The sequence below is a fragment of the Coregonus clupeaformis genome, unplaced genomic scaffold (assembly GCF_020615455.1).
Source record: "Coregonus clupeaformis isolate EN_2021a unplaced genomic scaffold, ASM2061545v1 scaf1737, whole genome shotgun sequence".
NCBI classification, from domain to species: Eukaryota; Metazoa; Chordata; class Actinopteri; order Salmoniformes; family Salmonidae; genus Coregonus; species Coregonus clupeaformis.
In genome coordinates this window covers 1-18538 of record NW_025535191.1, presented here as the reverse complement: position 1 = coordinate 18538, position 18538 = coordinate 1, and the positions used below count along the sequence as shown (strand labels likewise).

Below are 18538 nucleotides of genomic sequence, written 5' to 3'. Positions count from 1 at the left end.
TTTTAGAAAAAGGTAGACAACATCTCTTACCTCCCCTATAACCAGAATGACTTGGAGCAGTCTGTCAACACCCTAGTGAAGGTTTTAGAAAAGGTAGACAACATATCTTACACTCCCCTATAACCAGAATGACTTGGAGCAGTCTGTCAACACCACAGTGAATGTTTTAGAAAAGGTAGACAACATCTCTTACACTCCCCTATAACCAGAATGACTTGGAGCAGTCTGTCAACACCACAGTGAAGGTTTTAGAAAGGTGTAGACAACATCTCTTACACTCCCCTATAACCAGGATGACTTGGAGCAGTCTGTCAACACCACCACAGTGAAGGTTTTAGAAAAAGGTAGACAACATCTCTTACACTCCCCTATAACCAGGATGACTTGGAACAGTCTGTCAACACCACAGTGAAGGTATTAGAAAGGTAGACAACATCTCTTCCACTCCCCTATAACCAGAATGACTTGGAGCAGTCTGTCAACACCCTAGTGAAGGTTTTAGAAAGGTGTAGACAACATCTCTTCCACTCCCCTATAACCAGGATGACTTGGAGCAGTCTGTCAACACCACAGTGAAGGTTTTAGAAAAGGTAGACAACATCTCTTACACTCTCCTATAACCAGGATGACTTGGAGCAGTCTGTCAACACCCTAGTGAAGGTTTTAGAAAGGTGTAGACAACATCTCTTACACTCCCCTATAACCAGAATGACTTGGCGCAGTCTGTCAACACCACAGTGAAGGTTTTAGAAAAGGTAGACAACATCTCTTACACTCCCCTATAACCAGGATGACTTGGAGCAGTCTGTCAACACCACAGTGAAGGTTTTAGAAAAGGTAGACAACATCTCTTCCACTCCCCTATAACCAGAATGACTTGGAGCAGTCTGTCAACACCACCACAGTGAAGGTTTTAGAAAAGGGTAGACAACATCTCTTACACTCCCCTATAACCAGAATGACTTGGAGCAGTCTGTCAACACCCTAGTGAAGGTTTTAGAAAAGGTAGACAACATCTCTTACACTCCCCTATAACCAGAATGACTTGGAGCAGTCTGTCAACACCACAGTGAAGGTTTTAGAAAAGGTAGACAACATCTCTTACACTCCCCTATAACCAGGATGACTTTGAGCAGTCTGTCAACACCCCTAGTGAAGGTTTTAGAAAGGTGTAGACAACATCTCTTACACTCCCCTATAACCAGAATGACTTGGCGCAGTCTGTCAACACCACAGTGAAGGTTTTAGAAAAGGTAGACAACATCTCTTACACTCCCCTATAACCAGGATGACTTGGAGCAGTCTGTCAACACCACAGTGAAGGTTTTAGAAAAGGTGGACAACATCTCTTACACTCCCCTATAACCAGGATGACTTGGAGCAGTCTGTCAACACCACAGTGAAGGTTTTAGAAAAGGTAGACAACATCTCTTCCACTCCCCTATAACCAGGATGACTTGGAGCAGTCTGTCAACACCCTAGTGAAGGTTTTAGAAAAGGTAGACAACATCTCTTACACTCCCCTATAACCTGGATGACTTGGAGCAGTCTGTCAACACCCTAGTGAAGGTTTTAGAAAGGAGGTAGACAACATCTCTTACACTCCCCCTATAACCAGGATGACTTGGAGCAGTCTGTCAACACCACAGTGAAGGTTTTAGAAAAGGTAGACAACATCTCTTACACTCCCCTATAACCAGGATGACTTGGAGCAGTCTGTCAACACCACAGTGAAGGTTTTAGAAAAAGGTAGACAACATCTCTTCCACTCCCCTATAACCAGAATGACTTGGAGCAGTCTGTCAACACCACCACAGTGAAGGTTTTAGAAAAGGTAGACAACATCTCTTACACTCCCCTATAACCAGAATGACTTGGAGCAGTCTGTCAACACCCTAGTGAAGGTTTTAGAAAAGGTAGACAACATCTCTTACACTCCCCTATAACCAGAATGACTTGGAGCAGTCTGTCAACACCACAGTGAAGGTTTTAGAAAAGGTAGACAACATCTCTTACACTCCCCTATAACCGGAATGACTTGGAGCAGTCTGTCAACACCACAGTGAAGATTTTAGAAAGGTAGACAACATCTCTTACACTCTCCTATAACCAGAATGACTTGGAGCAGTCTGTCAACACCACCACAGTGAAGGTTTTAGAAAAGGTAGACAACATCTCTTACACTCCCTATAACCAGAATGACTTGGAGCAGTCTGTCAACACCACCACAGTGAAGGTTTTAGAAAAGGTAGACAACATCTCTTACACTCCCCTATAACCAGGATTACTTGGAGCAGTCTGTCAACACCACCACAGTGAAGGTTTTAGAAAAGGTAGATAACATCTCTTACACTCCCCTATAACCAGAATGACTTGGAGCAGTCTGTCAACACCCTAGTGAAGGTTTTAGAAAAGGTACACAACATCTCTTACACTCCCCTATAACCAGGATTACTTGGAGCATTCTGTCAACACCACAGTGAAGGTTTTAGAAAAGGTAGACAACATCTCTTACACTCCCCTATAACCAGGATGACTTGGAGCAGTCTGTCAACACCACAGTGAAGGTTTTAGAAAAGGTAGACAAAATCTCTTACACTCCCCTATAACCAGGATGACTTGGAGCAGTCTGTCAACACCCTAGTGAAGGTTTTAGAAAAGGTAGACAACATCTCTTACACTCCCCCTATAACCAGAATGACTTGGAGCAGTCTGTCAACACCACAGTGAAGGTTTTAGAAAAGGTAGACAACATCTCTTACACTCCCCTATAATCAGCATGACTTGGAGCAGTCTGTCAACACCCTAGTGAAGGTTTTAGAAAAGGTAGACAACATCTCTTACACTCCCCCTATAACCAGAATGACTTGGAGCAGTCTGTCAACACCACAGTGAAGGTTTTAGAAAAGGTAGACAACATCTCTTACACTCCCCTATAACCAGGATGACTTGGAGCAGTCTGTCAACACCACAGTGAAGGTTTTAGAAAAGGTAGACAACATCTCTTCCACTCCCCCTATAACCAGAATGACTTGGAGCAGTCTGTCAACACCACCACAGTGAAGGTTTTAGAAAAGGTAGACAACATCTCTTACACTCCCCTATAACCAGAATGACTTGGAGCAGTCTGTCAACACACTAGTGAAGGTTTTAGAAAAGGTAGACAACATCTCTTACACTCCCCTATAACCAGAATGACTTGGAGCAGTCTGTCAACACCACAGTGAAGGTTTTAGAAAAGGTAGACAACATCTCTTACACTCCCCTATAACCGGAATGACTTGGAGCAGTCTGTCAACACCACAGTGAAGGTTTTAGAAAGGTAGACAACATCTCTTACACTCTCCTATAACCAGAATGACTTGGAGCAGTCTGTCAACACCACCACAGTGAAGGTTTTAGAAAAGGTAGACAACATCTCTTACACTCCCCCTATAACCAGGATTACTTGGAGCAGTCTGTCAACACCACCACAGTGAAGGTTTTAGAAAAGGTAGATAACATCTCTTACACTCCCCCTATAACCAGAATGACTTGGAGCAGTCTGTCAACACCCTAGTGAAGGTTTTAGAAAAGGTACACAACATCTCTTACACTCCCCTATAACCAGGATTACTTGGAGCAGTCTGTCAACACCACAGTGAAGGTTTTAGAAAAGGTAGACAACATCTCTTACACTCCCCTATAACCAGGATGACTTGGAGCAGTCTGTCAACACCACAGTGAAGTTTTTAGAAAAGGTAGACAAAATCTCTTACACTCCCCTATAACCAGGATGACTTGGAGCAGTCTGTCAACACCCTAGTGAAGGTTTTAGAAAAGGTAGACAACATCTCTTACACTCCCCTATAACCAGAATGACTTGGAGCAGTCTGTCAACACCACAGTGAAGGTTTTAGAAAAGGTAGACAACATCTCTTACACTCCCCTATAATCAGCATGACTTGGAGCAGTCTGTCAACACCCTAGTGAAGGTTTTAGAAAAGGTAGACAACATCTCTTACACTCCCCTATAACCAGAATGACTTGGAGCAGTCTGTCAACACCACAGTGAAGGTTTTAGAAAGGTGTAGACAACATCTCTTACACTCCCCTATAACCAGAATGACTTGGAGCAGTCTGTCAACACCACAGTGAAGGTTTTAGAAAAGGTAGACAACATCTCTTACACTCCCCCTATAACCAGAATGACTTGGAGCAGTCTGTCAACACCACAGTGAAGGTTTTAGAAAGGTGTAGACAACATCTCTTACACTCCCCTATAACCAGAATGACTTGGAGCAGTCTGTCAACACCACAGTGAAGGTTTTAGAAAAGGTAGACAACATCTCTTACACTCCCCTATAACCAGAATGACTTGGAGCAGTCTGTCAACACCCTAGTGAAGGTTTTAGAAAAGGTAGACAACATCTCTTACACTCCCCTATAACCAGAATGACTTGGAGCAGTCTGTCAACACCCTAGTGAAGGTTTTAGAAAAGGTAGACAACATCTCTTACACTCCCCTATAACCAGAATGACTTGGAGCAGTCTGTCAACACCACAGTGAATGTTTTAGAAAAGGTAGACAACATCTCTTACACTCCCCTATAACCAGAATGACTTGGAGCAGTCTGTCAACACCACAGTGAAGGTTTTAGGAAGGTGTAGACAACATCTCTTACACTCCCCTATAACCAGAATGACTTGGAGCAGTCTGTCAACACCACCACAGTGAAGGTTTTAGAAAGGTGTAGACAACATCTCTTACACTCCCCTATAACCAGAATGACTTGGAGCAGTCTGTCAACACCACAGTGAAGGTTTTAGAAAAGGTAGACAACATCTCTTACACTCCCCTATAACCAGAATGACTTGGAGCAGTCTGTCAACACCACAGTGAAGGTTTTAGAAAGGTGTAGACAACATCTCTTACACTCCCCTATAACCAGAATGACTTGGAGCAGTCTGTCAACACCACAGTGAAGGTTTTAGAAAAGGTAGACAACATCTCTTACACTCCCCTATAACCAGAATGACTTGGAGCAGTCTGTCAACACCCTAGTGAAGGTTTTAGAAAAGGTAGACAACATCTCTTACACTCCCCCTATAACCAGAATGACTTGGAGCAGTCTGTCAACACCCTAGTGAAGGTTTTAGAAAAGGTAGACAACATATCTTACACTCCCCTATAACCAGAATGACTTGGAGCAGTCTGTCAACACCACAGTGAATGTTTTAGAAAAGGTAGACAACATCTCTTACACTCCCCTATAACCAGAATGACTTGGAGCAGTCTGTCAACACCATAGTGAAGGTTTTAGAAAGGTGTAGACAACATCTCTTACACTCCCCTATAACCAGGATGACTTGGAGCAGTCTGTCAACACCACCACAGTGAAGGTTTTAGAAAAGGTAGACAACATCTCTTACACTCCCCTATAACCAGGATGACTTGGAGCAGTCTGTCAACACCCTAGTGAAGGTTTTAGAAAGGGTAGACAACATCTCTTCCACTCCCCTATAACCAGGATGACTTGGAGCAGTCTGTCAACACCTTCCCGCTTCTACCCTAGTGAAGGTTTTAGAAAGGGTAGACAACATCTCTTCCACTCCCTCACCTGCACCACATAGCCAGATGAGTCGGAGGTCGCGGTCCACCATCTTCCCATCCACCAGAACCTGACCAAACTTCAACCCCTGTTGGGTCCTTGCGACCTGCTATCACATCCAGGAGACTAGGGAGAGGAGGAGAGGGTGTGTGTGTGTGTGTGTGTGTGTGTGTGTGTGTGTGTGTGTGTGTGTGTGTGTGTGTGTGTGTGTGTGTGTGTGTGTGTGTGTGTGTGTGTGTGTGTGTGTGTGTGTGTGTGTGTGTGCGCGTGACTTACGATGTTTTTCCACTTCCTGTCGGCCCCATGATGGCGTTCATCCCTGGTCTCATGATGCCGCTGGAAAAGCCAATCAGAAATGACCATGACACAGAATAACCAATCAGAAATGACCATGACATAGAACAACCAATCAAAAGTGACCATGCTATAAAATGACCAATCAAAAGTGACTACCATGACACAGCATAACCAATCACCTGTGCTCAGGAGCTTGTTCTCCAACTGAGCCTAGGTGTTATGCAGTGAGAGCTAGCATTAGGGACCTTGTTAGCCCACTGAGATAAAGCCTAGGTGTTAAGCAGTGAGAGTTAGCATTAGGGACCTTGTTAGCCCACTGAGATAAAGCCTAGGTGTTAAGCAGTGAGAGCTAGCATTAGGGACCTTGTTAGCCCACTGAGATACATTTTAACTGTTTTCCAACTGTTTAAATTCCTTGAGTACAATGACAGGTCAAGGGGAGTGGAAGGTCTGACTGGTCAACACCAGATAACATCAGGTCAAGGGGAGTGGAAGGTCTGACTGGTCAACACCAGATAACATCAGGTCAAGGGGAGTGGAAGGTCTGACTGGTCAACACCAGATAACATCAGGTCAAGGGAGTGGAAGGTCCGACTGGTCAACACCAGATAACATCAGGTCAAGGGGAGTGGAAGGTCTGACTGGTCAACACCAGATAACATCAGGTCAAGGGGAGTGGAAGGTCTGACTGGTCAACACCAGATAACATCAGGTCAAGGGGAGTGGAAGGTCTGACTGGTCAACACCAGATAACATCAGGTCAAGGGGAGTGGAAGGTCCGACTGGTCAACACCAGATAACATCAGGTCAAGGGGAGTGGGGTCTACTTCCCCATAACATCGGTCGGGTGGAGGTCTACTGATCAACACCAGATAACATAGGTCAAGAGGGAGTGGAAGGTCTGACTGTCAACACCAGATAACATCAGGTCAAGAGGAGTGGAAGGTCTGACTGGTCAACATCAGATAACATCAGTCAAGGGGGAGTGGAAGGTCTGACTGGTCAACACCAGATAACATCGGTCAAGGGGAGTGGAAGGTCTACTGGTCAACACCAGATAACATCAGGTCAAGGGGAGTGGAAGGTCTGACTGGTCAACACCAGATAACATCAGGTCAAGGGGAGTGGAAGGTCTGACTGGTCAACACCAGATAACATCAGGTCAAGGGGAGTGGAAGGTCTGACTGGTCAACACCAGATAACATCAGGTCAAGGGGAGTGGAAGGTCTGACTGGTCAACACCAGATAACATCAGGTCAAGGGGAGTGGAAGGTCTGAACTGGTCAACACCAGATAACATCAGGTCAAGGGGAGTGGAAGGTCTGACTGGTCAACACCAGATAACATCAGGTCAAGGGGAGTGGAAGGTCTGACTGGTCAACACCAGATAACATCAGGTCAAGGGGAGTGGAAGGTCTGACTGGTCAACACCAGATAACATCAGGTCAAGGGAGTGGAAGGTCTGACTGGTCAACACCAGATAACATCAGGTCAAGGGGAGTGGAAGGTCTGACTGGTCAACACCAGATAACATCAGGTCAAGGGGAGTGGAAGGTCTGACTGGTCAACACCAGATAACATCAGGTCAAGGGGGAGTGGAAGGTCTGACTGGTCAACACCAGATAACATCAGGTCAAGGGGAGTGGAGTCTGACTGGTCAACACCAGATAACATCAGGTCAAGGGGAGTTGGAAGGTCTGACTGGTCAACACCAGATAACATCAGGTCAAGGGAATTGGAAGGTCTGACTGGTCAACACCAGATAACATCAGGTCAAGGGGAGTGGAAGGTCTGACTGGTCAACACCAGATAACATCAGGTCAAGGGAGTGGAAGGTCTGACTGGTCAACACCAGATAACATCAGGTCGGGGGGAGTGGAAGGTCTGACTGGTCAACACCAGATAACATCAGGTCAAGGGAGTGGAAGAGTCTGACTGGTCAACACCAGATAACATCAGGTCAAGGGGGTGGAAGGTCCGATGGTCAACACCAGATAACATCAGGTCGAAGGGAGTGGAAGGTCTGACTGGTCAACACTCAGATAACATCAGGTCAAGGGGAGTGGAAGGTCTGACTGGTCAACACCAGATAACATCGGTGGGGAGTGGAAGGTCCGACTGATCAACACCGATAACATCAGGTCGAAGGGGAGTGGAAGGTCTCTTCCCACCGGATAACATCGGGTCAAGAAAGTGGAAGGTCTGTCACCCAGAATAACATCAGGTCATATTGAAGGTCTGACTGAATCACACCAAAACATCAGTCAAGAGTGGAAGTCTACTGGTCAACACCAGATAACATCAGGTCAAGAGAGTGGAAGGTCTACTGGTCAACACCAGATAACATCAGGTCAAAGGGGAGTGGAAGGTCTGACTGGTCAACACCAGATAACATCAGGTCATGGGAGTGGAGGGTCTGACTGTCAACACTTGATAACATCAGGTCAAGGGGAGTGGAAGGTCTACTGGTCAACACCAGATAACATCAGGTCAAAGAGTGGAATCGACTGGTCAACACCCAGATAACATCAGGTCAAGACAGTGGAAGGATCTGACTGGTCAACACCAGATAACATCAGGTCATTGGGAGTGGAGGGTCTGACTGGTCGCACCAGATAACATCAGGTCAAGGGGAGTGGAAGGTCTGACTGGTCAGCACCAGATAACATCAAGGTCAAGGGGAGTGGAAGGTCTGACTGGTCAACTTCCAGATAACATCAGGTCAAGGGGAGTGGAAGGTGCAGCTGGTCAACACCAGATAACATCAGGTCAAGGGAAGTGGAAGGTCCGACTGGCCAACACCAGATAACATCAGGTCAAGGGGAGTGGAAGGTCTGACTGGTCAACACCAGATAACATCAGGTCGAGGGGAGTGGAAGGTCTACTGGTCAGCACCAGATAACATCAGGTCAAGGGGAGTGGAAGGTCTGACTGGTCAACACCAGATAACATCAGGTCAAGGGAGTGGAAGGTCTGACTGGTCAACACCAGATAACATCAGGTCATGGGAGTGGAAGGTCTACTGTCAACACCAGATAACTTGTCAGGTCAAGGGGAGTGGAAGGTCTGACTGGTCAACACCAGATAACATCAGGTCAAGGGGAGTGGAAGGTCTACTGTCACCCTTAGTACCATCAAGGTCAAGAACATTGGAAGGTCTACTGGTCAACACCAGATAACATCCAGGTCAAGGGGAGTGAGAGGTCTACTGGTCAACACCAGATAACAGCCAGGTCAAGAGGTGAGAGGTGTCTGACTGGTGTACAGAATAACATCAGGTCAAGGGGAGTGGAAAGTCTTACTGGTCAACGCAGATAACATCAGGTCAAGGGAGTGGAAGGTTTGACTGGTCAACACCAGATAACATCAGGTCAAGGGGAGTGGAAGGTCTACTGTCAACACCAAGGTCAAAAGAGTGGAAAGTTTCAAGGTCAACACCAGATAACATCAGGTCAAGAGAGTGGAAGGTCTGACTGGTTAAAAGTAGTGCCCTGTGCTTAGGAATAGGGTTCCGTTTGATGCCATACACCATTTTATTGCCGTTCGGCCATTATTATGAGCCGTCCTCCCTCGCAGCCTCCTGTGTTATCAATACACCCAGTCACTAAAGATACAGGCGTCCTTCCTAACTCAGTGACCGGAGAGGAAGACACTCCGGTTACCATATAGTGACCAATGGTGACTTTAAAACAGTTACAGTTTAATGGCTGTGATAGGAGAAAACTGAGGATGATCCAACAACATTTAGTTATCACAATACTAACCTAAATACAGAATAAGAAATATGTGCAGAATAAACCATATTCCAAAAACATGCATCCTGTTTACAATGAGTACAAAACGTAAAAACTGCAAAACATGTGGCAAAAATACCTTCATGCCCTGAATACAAACGCGTTATGTTTGGGGCAAATCCAACACAACACATCACTTAATACCACTCTTCATAACTTCCAATCATGGTGGTATTGCGTGATATTATAGGTATTCTTGTCATCGGCAAGGACTAGGGGTTTTTTTTTAGAGAAAAAAAAAAACAGAATAGAAATAAGCACAGAGCAAAATCCTCGAGGAAAACCTGGTTCAGTCTGCTTTCCACCCAGACACTGGAAGATGAATTCACTTTCAGCTGGACCCTAAAACACAGGCCAAATCTCGGTGCAGTTGCTTGCAAAAGACAGTGAATGTTCCTTAGTGGCAGTTACAGTTTTGACTTAAATTGGCTGGAAAATCTATGGCGACACCTGAACATATAGGTGTCCAGAAATGATCCCCAATTTACAAACCTTGAAGAATTTTGAAAATAATAATGTGCCAATATTGTACAATCCAGGTGTGCAGCTCTTAGAGACTTGCAGAAAACTCCTATTGTCATACAAGGTGATTCTAACATGTATTGACTCAGGGGTGTGAATACTTGTGTAAATGAGCTATTTATGTATTTCATTGTCAATACATACAACATACATTAGTGTTTTATTTCATATTCTGATATTAGGAATTCACTTTGACATTTAATATTATTTTATTAGATACGTTACAAAAATAACATTAATTCTTTGTTGTAACACATAAAATATTAAAAATTCCAGGAGGTAAGAACGTGTAGTTAACCTCTGATCTAGACCTGATGGCCCTGTGAACTAACCTAACCACTAGTCTGGACCTGATGGCCCTGTGAGACTAACCTAACTACTGATCTAGACCTGATGGCACTGTGACCGCTTTAACCACTGATCTAGACCTGATGGCACTGTGGATACTAGCCAACCACTGATCTAGACCTGATGCCTGTGGATACTAGCCTAACCACTGATCTAGACCTGATGGCCCTGTGATACTAACCCTAACCACTGATCTAACCTGATGGCCCTGTGATACTAACCTAACCACTGATCTAGACCTGATGCTGTATCTTTAACTATCACTGATCTGACCTGATGGCCCTGTGACTAATATTGATCTAACCTGATGGCACTGTGGATACTAACCTAACCACACTGATCTTATACTGCATGACCATTCACACACACAGATACACAAGTATTAACACATCTTCATTTTTCTCTTACCATGAATCTTTCTCTCTCCCTCCCTCTCTCTCCCTCTCTCTCTCTCTCTCTCTCTCTCTCTCTCATACTCCCCCCACCCATTCCCCTACCTGACATCTTTGAGGATGTGTTTCTCAGGTCTCTCTTGTGGCAGGGTCCTCTGCTCTCTCTCCATGACACAGTAGTGTAGTCTAGAGAAGGAGACAGGCAGGACCAGGCTCCTGGAACATCACCTCTGGATCATGCTGCCACTGCCGCTGGGCCTCCTACTCAGGCACCCTGGCTTAACATCACCTCACAGAGAGCAGGAGACAGAGAGAGAGAGAGAAGGAGAAGAGACAGAGGGGGGGGGGGGGAGAAGGAGGGAGAGAGAGAGAGAGAGAGAAGGAGAGGGAGAGACAGAGGGGCAGAGACAGAGACAGAGACAGAGACAGAGACAGAGACAGAGACAGGGACAGAGACGAGCTGTCAGCCCCCAGCCAAGGAAGACTGAGAGAGAGAAAGAAAGGGGACAGAGAAGAAAAATAGGTGCTGTGTTCACTAGGAAAGGGAATGTTAGATAGAGACAGACAGAGGCAGACAGACAGAGAGGGGAGTTGTATGCTGCAGTAGCCTATCTAACTATAGTCTTTTCAAGGCAATGTATCCCCAGATTCAGCCACATCCCCCTTTACACCTGTCAACCAATCAGACCACGGATTCTTGACTGCGCCCCTACCGGGAGCAGGATAGTAATTAAGGCCATACACGTGAGGTGCCTTGACGAGCAAAGCGTCATTTAATACCTCATGCTTCACCAATGGGTGTAAACCCTGGATCGCTGATGCTATGAATTGGCCATTACGGGCTTTGAAGCCGCATGGCCATATTGGCATTTCCCCGGCAAGAGCAGTCCTCTGGAGATAGAATGTAAATTAAATGTTTCAAGGATAGAATTGTATGTATGTGATGTTCCTTTTGATGTAGTGGAGGAAGCGTGTTTGTATATGGTTTCTTTAAAAAAAAAGAGTTTTATGATGTTCACTGTTGCAGTGCCAACTTTGAAGCATGTCATGAAAAACGTCTCTAGTCCAGCAACATGGAGTGCCAGAAGTGTGGGGTCAGAGGTCAGAGGGGTCAGAGGTCATCAGGGCTGGATGGGGATCGACTTTGGTGGTCCACGACAACGAATGCCTGTGTCCCTTCCCGGTGATAGAGCTGCCCTTAACCTGGTGCCAATGAGATGGCCTTCAAAAGGAGGCGGTAAGATCCTCCTTCCTCTTGAAATAGAAATCCTTTACTTCACTGCCTCTTCAATGTATAGAAATCCTTTACTTCACTGCCTCTTCCAGCAGTTTAAAGGTCCACTTGCACCATAGGGACCCGGCCTCCACCACTGCTGTGGTGCCCACCAGCCCATCCAGTGAGTACAGTTCCCAGACCCCACTGTGACCCAAAGCCCTGACTCCTGCACATCCATCCCTGTAGCCATTTTTAGATGCCTTGATACCTCCTCTTCGTTAACCTGTGGCCCCACTTTACAGACAACTTTTAACATCCAATTACCTTCTTTTTTAGCAGCGATGGAGTAGCAGCATTTCCTGCTCCTGAGTGCAGCGTCAGCCTCCCTCTCCTCTTGGTGTGCGGTTGGTGTATCAACTGTTGCCTGCCGATATCATAGCCTCCTACTCCAACACCTGGCTTACGCCTAATGCCTTATTTTTTTTAACGCGTCTGGTAACATTTGCATTCCATAAGTTGTGCCTCGTCTCCATCTCTCCCTTCCATCATGTATTTTCTTTCTGTTTATTGTTGCCTTGATCTTGTCATTCATTTCATTGCTTCGGTCAGGTGTGAGGAGGGTAGCCATGGAGACATGGCCATTCCCCAGATCCTGCCCCTGAGAGGGTTCTGTTGTAAGTCTTCTCTGTGGGCTCTCGGGGGGACAGAGGGTTGTAGTCTTCAGCGGGTGCAGACCTGACTACACCTGGTTAACCACAACTGGCTTCCCTCCACTCTCATTCCACATCCTGCAACCCGATGTTGTCAAACCACTTACAAAATAGGCGCATGTGGCTACACTTATGAGCTCCACCGGTGCATTCGCACGTGGTAGAGAACTCTGGTCACCTAGAACCTGCCAACAGGAAGGATGTTAAATTTCCCTAGCTGTTATACTCTAACACCCGCAGAATCATTTGTTGTAAGAAATGTGCTACATAGATCCAAGTTTGATTTGATTGATACATTACGGTTGTGAATATTTGATGCTGTCATTTCCCCATGAGGATAAATTTTTCTCAACAACCCTATTAATAGCTTGGGGATTTTATCTTACATTAATAATAATATACCATTTAGCAGGCCCAGCTTTTTATCAAAAGCGACTTACAGTCATGTGTGCATACATTTTTTGTTGTGTCTGAGGATCAACCCACTACCTGGCATTACAGCGCTGTGCTCAATCATATAGTGGGAAGTTTCCACAAACAAACTGTGTAATACAATTTCTCTCTAATAATAATTACTATGCCTTTGAAGATTTGTCTCTGGTCACTTAAAACTACACTGAACAAATCCACTTAACATGTAAAGTGTTTCCCAATATATCCCGATTTCCTCAACACATATGTATAGTTACTTTTGCCACCTCATAAGTCATGCATATAAACAGAAAGAATATATATTTCCCAACATTTTGGTGTAGATCTCTCTAGTTACTTCAGGAAGACACTTGAACAAGCACATGACCTTGTGAGGATCTTTACATTCTGGGGCAGAGATTTTTGAAACTAAGGTGGTAAGTAATCCAGACAAGTTGACATTTTGAGGTAATTATCACCAGCCATATTCACTGGAATGTAAAGAAAAATTAATGTATATATATAATAATATTAATAATAATATATATATAATAATATATATACTAGGAATTCTGATGAATATTCACATTATGGCCATTTTAAACTGATTTGACCTTTTGGAAACCCTTTTAAAATTGCTTGCCTTAAAAATCTAAATGTTTGTTTTCGTTATCCGCCTAACTTTATGGATTCAAGACATTGTTTGATCTAGCATGGATGACAGCCCGTAACAAGAAAAAACAAATAAAGGTTGGTTGTTCTACTAAAGGCCTCCATTTTTTAATTATTGGGCTACTTGACTGTAGGCCAGAGTTTGAGGCTAAATAATACCGGCTGTAAACTGCCCTCACCTCCCCCGTGTTATCCGGGTTGCTTGGGACCTCCCTACCCTAAACCCTACCTTAACCCTCACCTAAACCTAACCATTTTAAAACGGGGTCAACTTGTATGGGTAGGGTACATCCAAGGATCCAGATAGCCCATGACCCTCTGGACAGACACGGTATGACAGTCAGGGGGCAGGGGATCAACGTTGTTGTTCTTATGACGTCCTCTTCCCCACATCCAATGAAGATTTGAGGATAATTCGAAGAACAACGCCTAAAGCAATTCACTGCGGCCCAATCGTTATGAAGCATTGTGAGAACAGGCGGGGTTTATTAACAAGCACGTTACATGTTTTTTAAGAAATCTTCCGTCGACGACTCCTTCAGTTTGTTGAGAACCGGGTGCGATGACGACTAGCTAGCTAGCGTTAGCCACCCAATGTTTTCGCAATGCGGATCTAGCTAGAACAACAGCCGTTTTTTTACGTTTCTACGGCGAATTTACCGGGCATCCGATTAGTATTCGCGTCTATAAGAAAGAAGAAAACGGGCGACTTATAATAAAAACCGTAACGGGGAATAGACGCTTAATTGTGATTATTATGGAGGCGAAGAAGGAGGAGGGCGAAGTGAAGATCCAGGAGCACGGTCCCGAACATTGGTTCTCCAAATGGAGCGGCAGTGTTTGGCCGAGGCGGAACAAGAGGAGCCAAGTTGAGGACGAGTCGGAACAAAGTCGGCAGAAACCATGGCACCTCTTCCAAAATTCCGCTACTGCGGTCGCACAGCTATACAAAGGTCCGAATACTTCGCTAACAACTAGCTAGCATTTAGCCAACTTGATAGCTTTTTTTTAGCTAATTGGCAGCTATCAGATAGACTCCAGTGGCAAGGCAACAAAGGATATTAACGCTAGCTAGCTTGCTGTTTTTTGTTGGCACCATTTTAAAATCGCAGACCATACTTGTAGTCTGTTAGAAATGCAGTTAATATGAAATTAACTAACACACAAGGTCGAATTTGGTCATCTTAACCCTGCTAGCTTGTCGACGTTAACTGGCTGCTAACTTAGCTAGCTAGTTTACGTCTGCTCATTTCAGGAACTTGCTAACAGTACTCAGAAAGGCTCTCGGAGCTAACTAAAGATAGCATAACTACAACTTTAAATCTATTTTGACCGCTGTACATCGTTCAAGTGCGATTTACATGTCTTTGTTCAAAATGTATTATAGTCGAGTTTCGCCAATTTTTGTCTCGAGTTAACTAGCGGTCTGTCCGTAACGCCAGCAATAAACAAAATGGCGAAGCGCAGGAGGAGTTTTTCGGTTGAAACAACTATTTGCTATTTACGACCAAGCCGTTTCTGTTGTTCTGGATACCCGTCCGCTTGACACATTACAACACTTGACTATTCACCTGGTCCAAGCCAATCCATTTAACGATGAGGTGAATTTATAATAACGCTGACAACGTTACTAGGACAAAATGGCGATGGGATTATGACTAATGTTAGCTATCTGAGATGCTATAAAAAATGGTTATTTCTAGCTAGCTAACGTTAGTCTACCAGTCATCACATAACGTTCTACATTGAAATCTTTAGTAAAACAACCACTATGCCGTCATAGCTACATTAGTTTTGCCTGTTGTAACCTAAGCCAGTGTTCAGCTAGCTTTTTAACTGTCGCTGCTTTCTTTTTGGGTTATAGTTTGGTCTTCTGCATATAAACACAGTGGTCAGTCCCATGCAGCCTAGCCAGACAAAATGGCGTTGCTTAGCTGCTGAAGCAAGTTGAAGGGTCAAATACAGAAAGCCGTCTATTCAAAGTTACGCTGGCCGGGCAGAGCTGTGTCTACTTCTAGAAGATGACGTTAGACACATAAATACGGGAATGAATGGTATGTGGTAGCGGTATGGCCACGTCATGTTGCGCCGGTTGTAAACATTTCCTGTTTGTGCTTTCAGACAGAGCTTGTCAACAGCAGGGGCTGTCTCTCTAGTTCCTTCCAGAATGCAGCTTTTACCGTCACCAACCTCTACAAAGGTAATAAAATGCTGATTTTTAACTTCTTTATTGTGTGTTTTTGTCTTGGCTGTGTGAGACTGTGTTGTGTGTCTGTACTTCATCAGCCACATGATCCCGCTGCTGCTGCTAAAATGATTTCCTTGGGTACACTCTGGTGAACTAGAACATGGTCTACCACCCTAACCTCTCTCGCTTCTGTTCTGTTGTCTCTCCCCCCCCCCCCCCCCCCCCCACTCTCTCTCTCCCCACCCCCTCTCTGTCTCTCTCTTCTCTTCCTTTCTCCTCCATAACTACAATTCCATACTCTGTGTGTTGTAGCTAGATCACCAGGGTCCTGTTCACTAGGATGAAATGGAAGCATAAATGCAGTTGTGGGGGAACCTGTCCAATAGCAAATGCTTATTTTTCTTTGTTGTTGCAAGCTGTTTTAAGGTGTTACTATTGAATACAACTAGTGTATGCATGAGGTGAGGGTAAGGGCTGGGGCTTGTTTCAATTGAGCCCTGAAGCCTAATGCTATTAGTCATTATGAAATGTGTTGGAGACTAATGCCACTGCCATTAGCACTGTAAGTCATTATGTGCAAATGCATGGAGACTAATGCTACCTGCCATTAGCACTGTCAGACATTATGTAAATGTATTGCAGACTAATGCTACCTGCTATTAGCGCTGTAAATCATTATGTATATGTCTGGAGACTAATGCTACCTGCTATTAGCTACTGTTGTCATTATGTAAATGTTTTGAGACTAATGCTACCCTGCTATTAGCAAGCACTGTCAGACATTATGTAAATGTATTGCAGACTAATGTTACCTGCTAATAGCGCCAAAAATTCATTATGTATATGTCTGAGACTAATGCTACCTGCATATTAGCACTGTGAGTCATTATCTAAAATGTATTGCAGACTAAATGCTACTCTGCTATTAGCGCTGTAAATCATTATGTATAATGGAGACTAAAATGCTACGCTATTAGCACTGTTGAGTCCATTATCTAAAAAATGTTCTGAGACTAATGCCCCACTAGCCTCTCTCACCCTCTCTCTCTCCCCTTAACAGAGTCGGGTAGAGTCCCACCAGCGGGAGCCATGAGCTGGGGGATCCATGGCGAACTCAGCCTCTCACCCTCTCTCTCCTCTTAACAGAGTCGGTAGAGTCCCACCAGCGGAGCTAAGGAGCTGGGGATCCAGCGGCGTACCATCCTCTCACCCTCTCTCTCTCTCCCCTAACAGAGTCGGTAGAGTCCCACCAGCGGAGCTATGAGCTGGGGATCCAGCGGGCGCACCATCCTCTCACCCTCTCTCTCCCTAACAGAGTCGGTAGAGTCCCACCAGCCGAGCCATGAGCTGGGGATCCAGCGGCGACGATCCTCTCACCCTCTCTCTCTCCATAACAGAGCCGGTAGAGTCCCACCAGCGGAGCTTATATGAGCTGGGCTTCCAGCGGGCGTACCATCCTCTCACCTCTCTCTCTCCTCCCCAGAGTCGGGGGAGGAGTCCCACTAGCGGAGCTATGAGCTGGGGCTCCAGGGCGTACTCATCCTCTCACCCTCTCTCTCCCCCTAACAGAGTCGGTAGGTAGAGTCCCACCCAGCGGAGCTATGAGCTGGGGATCCAGCGCACCCGAAGGGCCGAATAAAGATGCTGGCCTGGGTGAAGAAGAGGAGGAGAAACATCAGAGGGAGGACTCTATCAGCTTTCTGTGTGGCAAGGCTCCGCCTCACAAGAACTTGCCAGAGCGCGCGATGCCTAAATACCGGGCACGGGGATACGCCTCTCTGTGATGTCACTCCAGCAGGCCGCGGCCCACGGAGAGCGGGGCCCTGCCCAGGAGGCTGACCAAGCCCTTCAGAGAGGCCATCGCACTGCACGGTGAGAAGGATACACACACACACACACACACACTGCACAGTGAGGCTTCACACACACACTGCACGGAGAAGGATACACACACACACACACTGCACAGTGAGAAGGATACACACAGACACACACACACACACAACACTCCGCAAGCAAGAGGCCACACACACACACACACACACTGCACGGTGAGATACGCCCCCTTCACTCTTTTTTTTTTCTCACCTGCCTCTCTTAAAGAATTCAATATCATTTCCCTTCATTATTCATGGGGCTCGCTTTCAACCTGCACGAGAAGGCCAGAGGTCCCGCCTTCTGACGACTCATCCAATGGGTTTGAGAAGGAGCAAGGAATCAAAGGAAATAATATTTTATATAGCGCTTTCTATAAATATACATTTTTATATACAGTGAGGGGGAAAAAGTATTTGATCTGCTGATTTTGTACGCTTGCCTAATTGACAAAGAAATTATATCAGTCTATAATTTTAACAATGGTGGTGCTCTATTTGAACAGTGAGAGACAGAATAACA

General features: G+C 45.3%; 1 pseudogene; it reads left to right on the top strand.

Annotated features, from left to right (window-relative positions):
* Window positions 1-14710: 14710 nt before the first annotated feature.
* LOC123487499 lies at window positions 14711-17925 on the top strand (annotated as a pseudogene).
* Window positions 17926-18538: the final 613 nt, after the last annotated feature.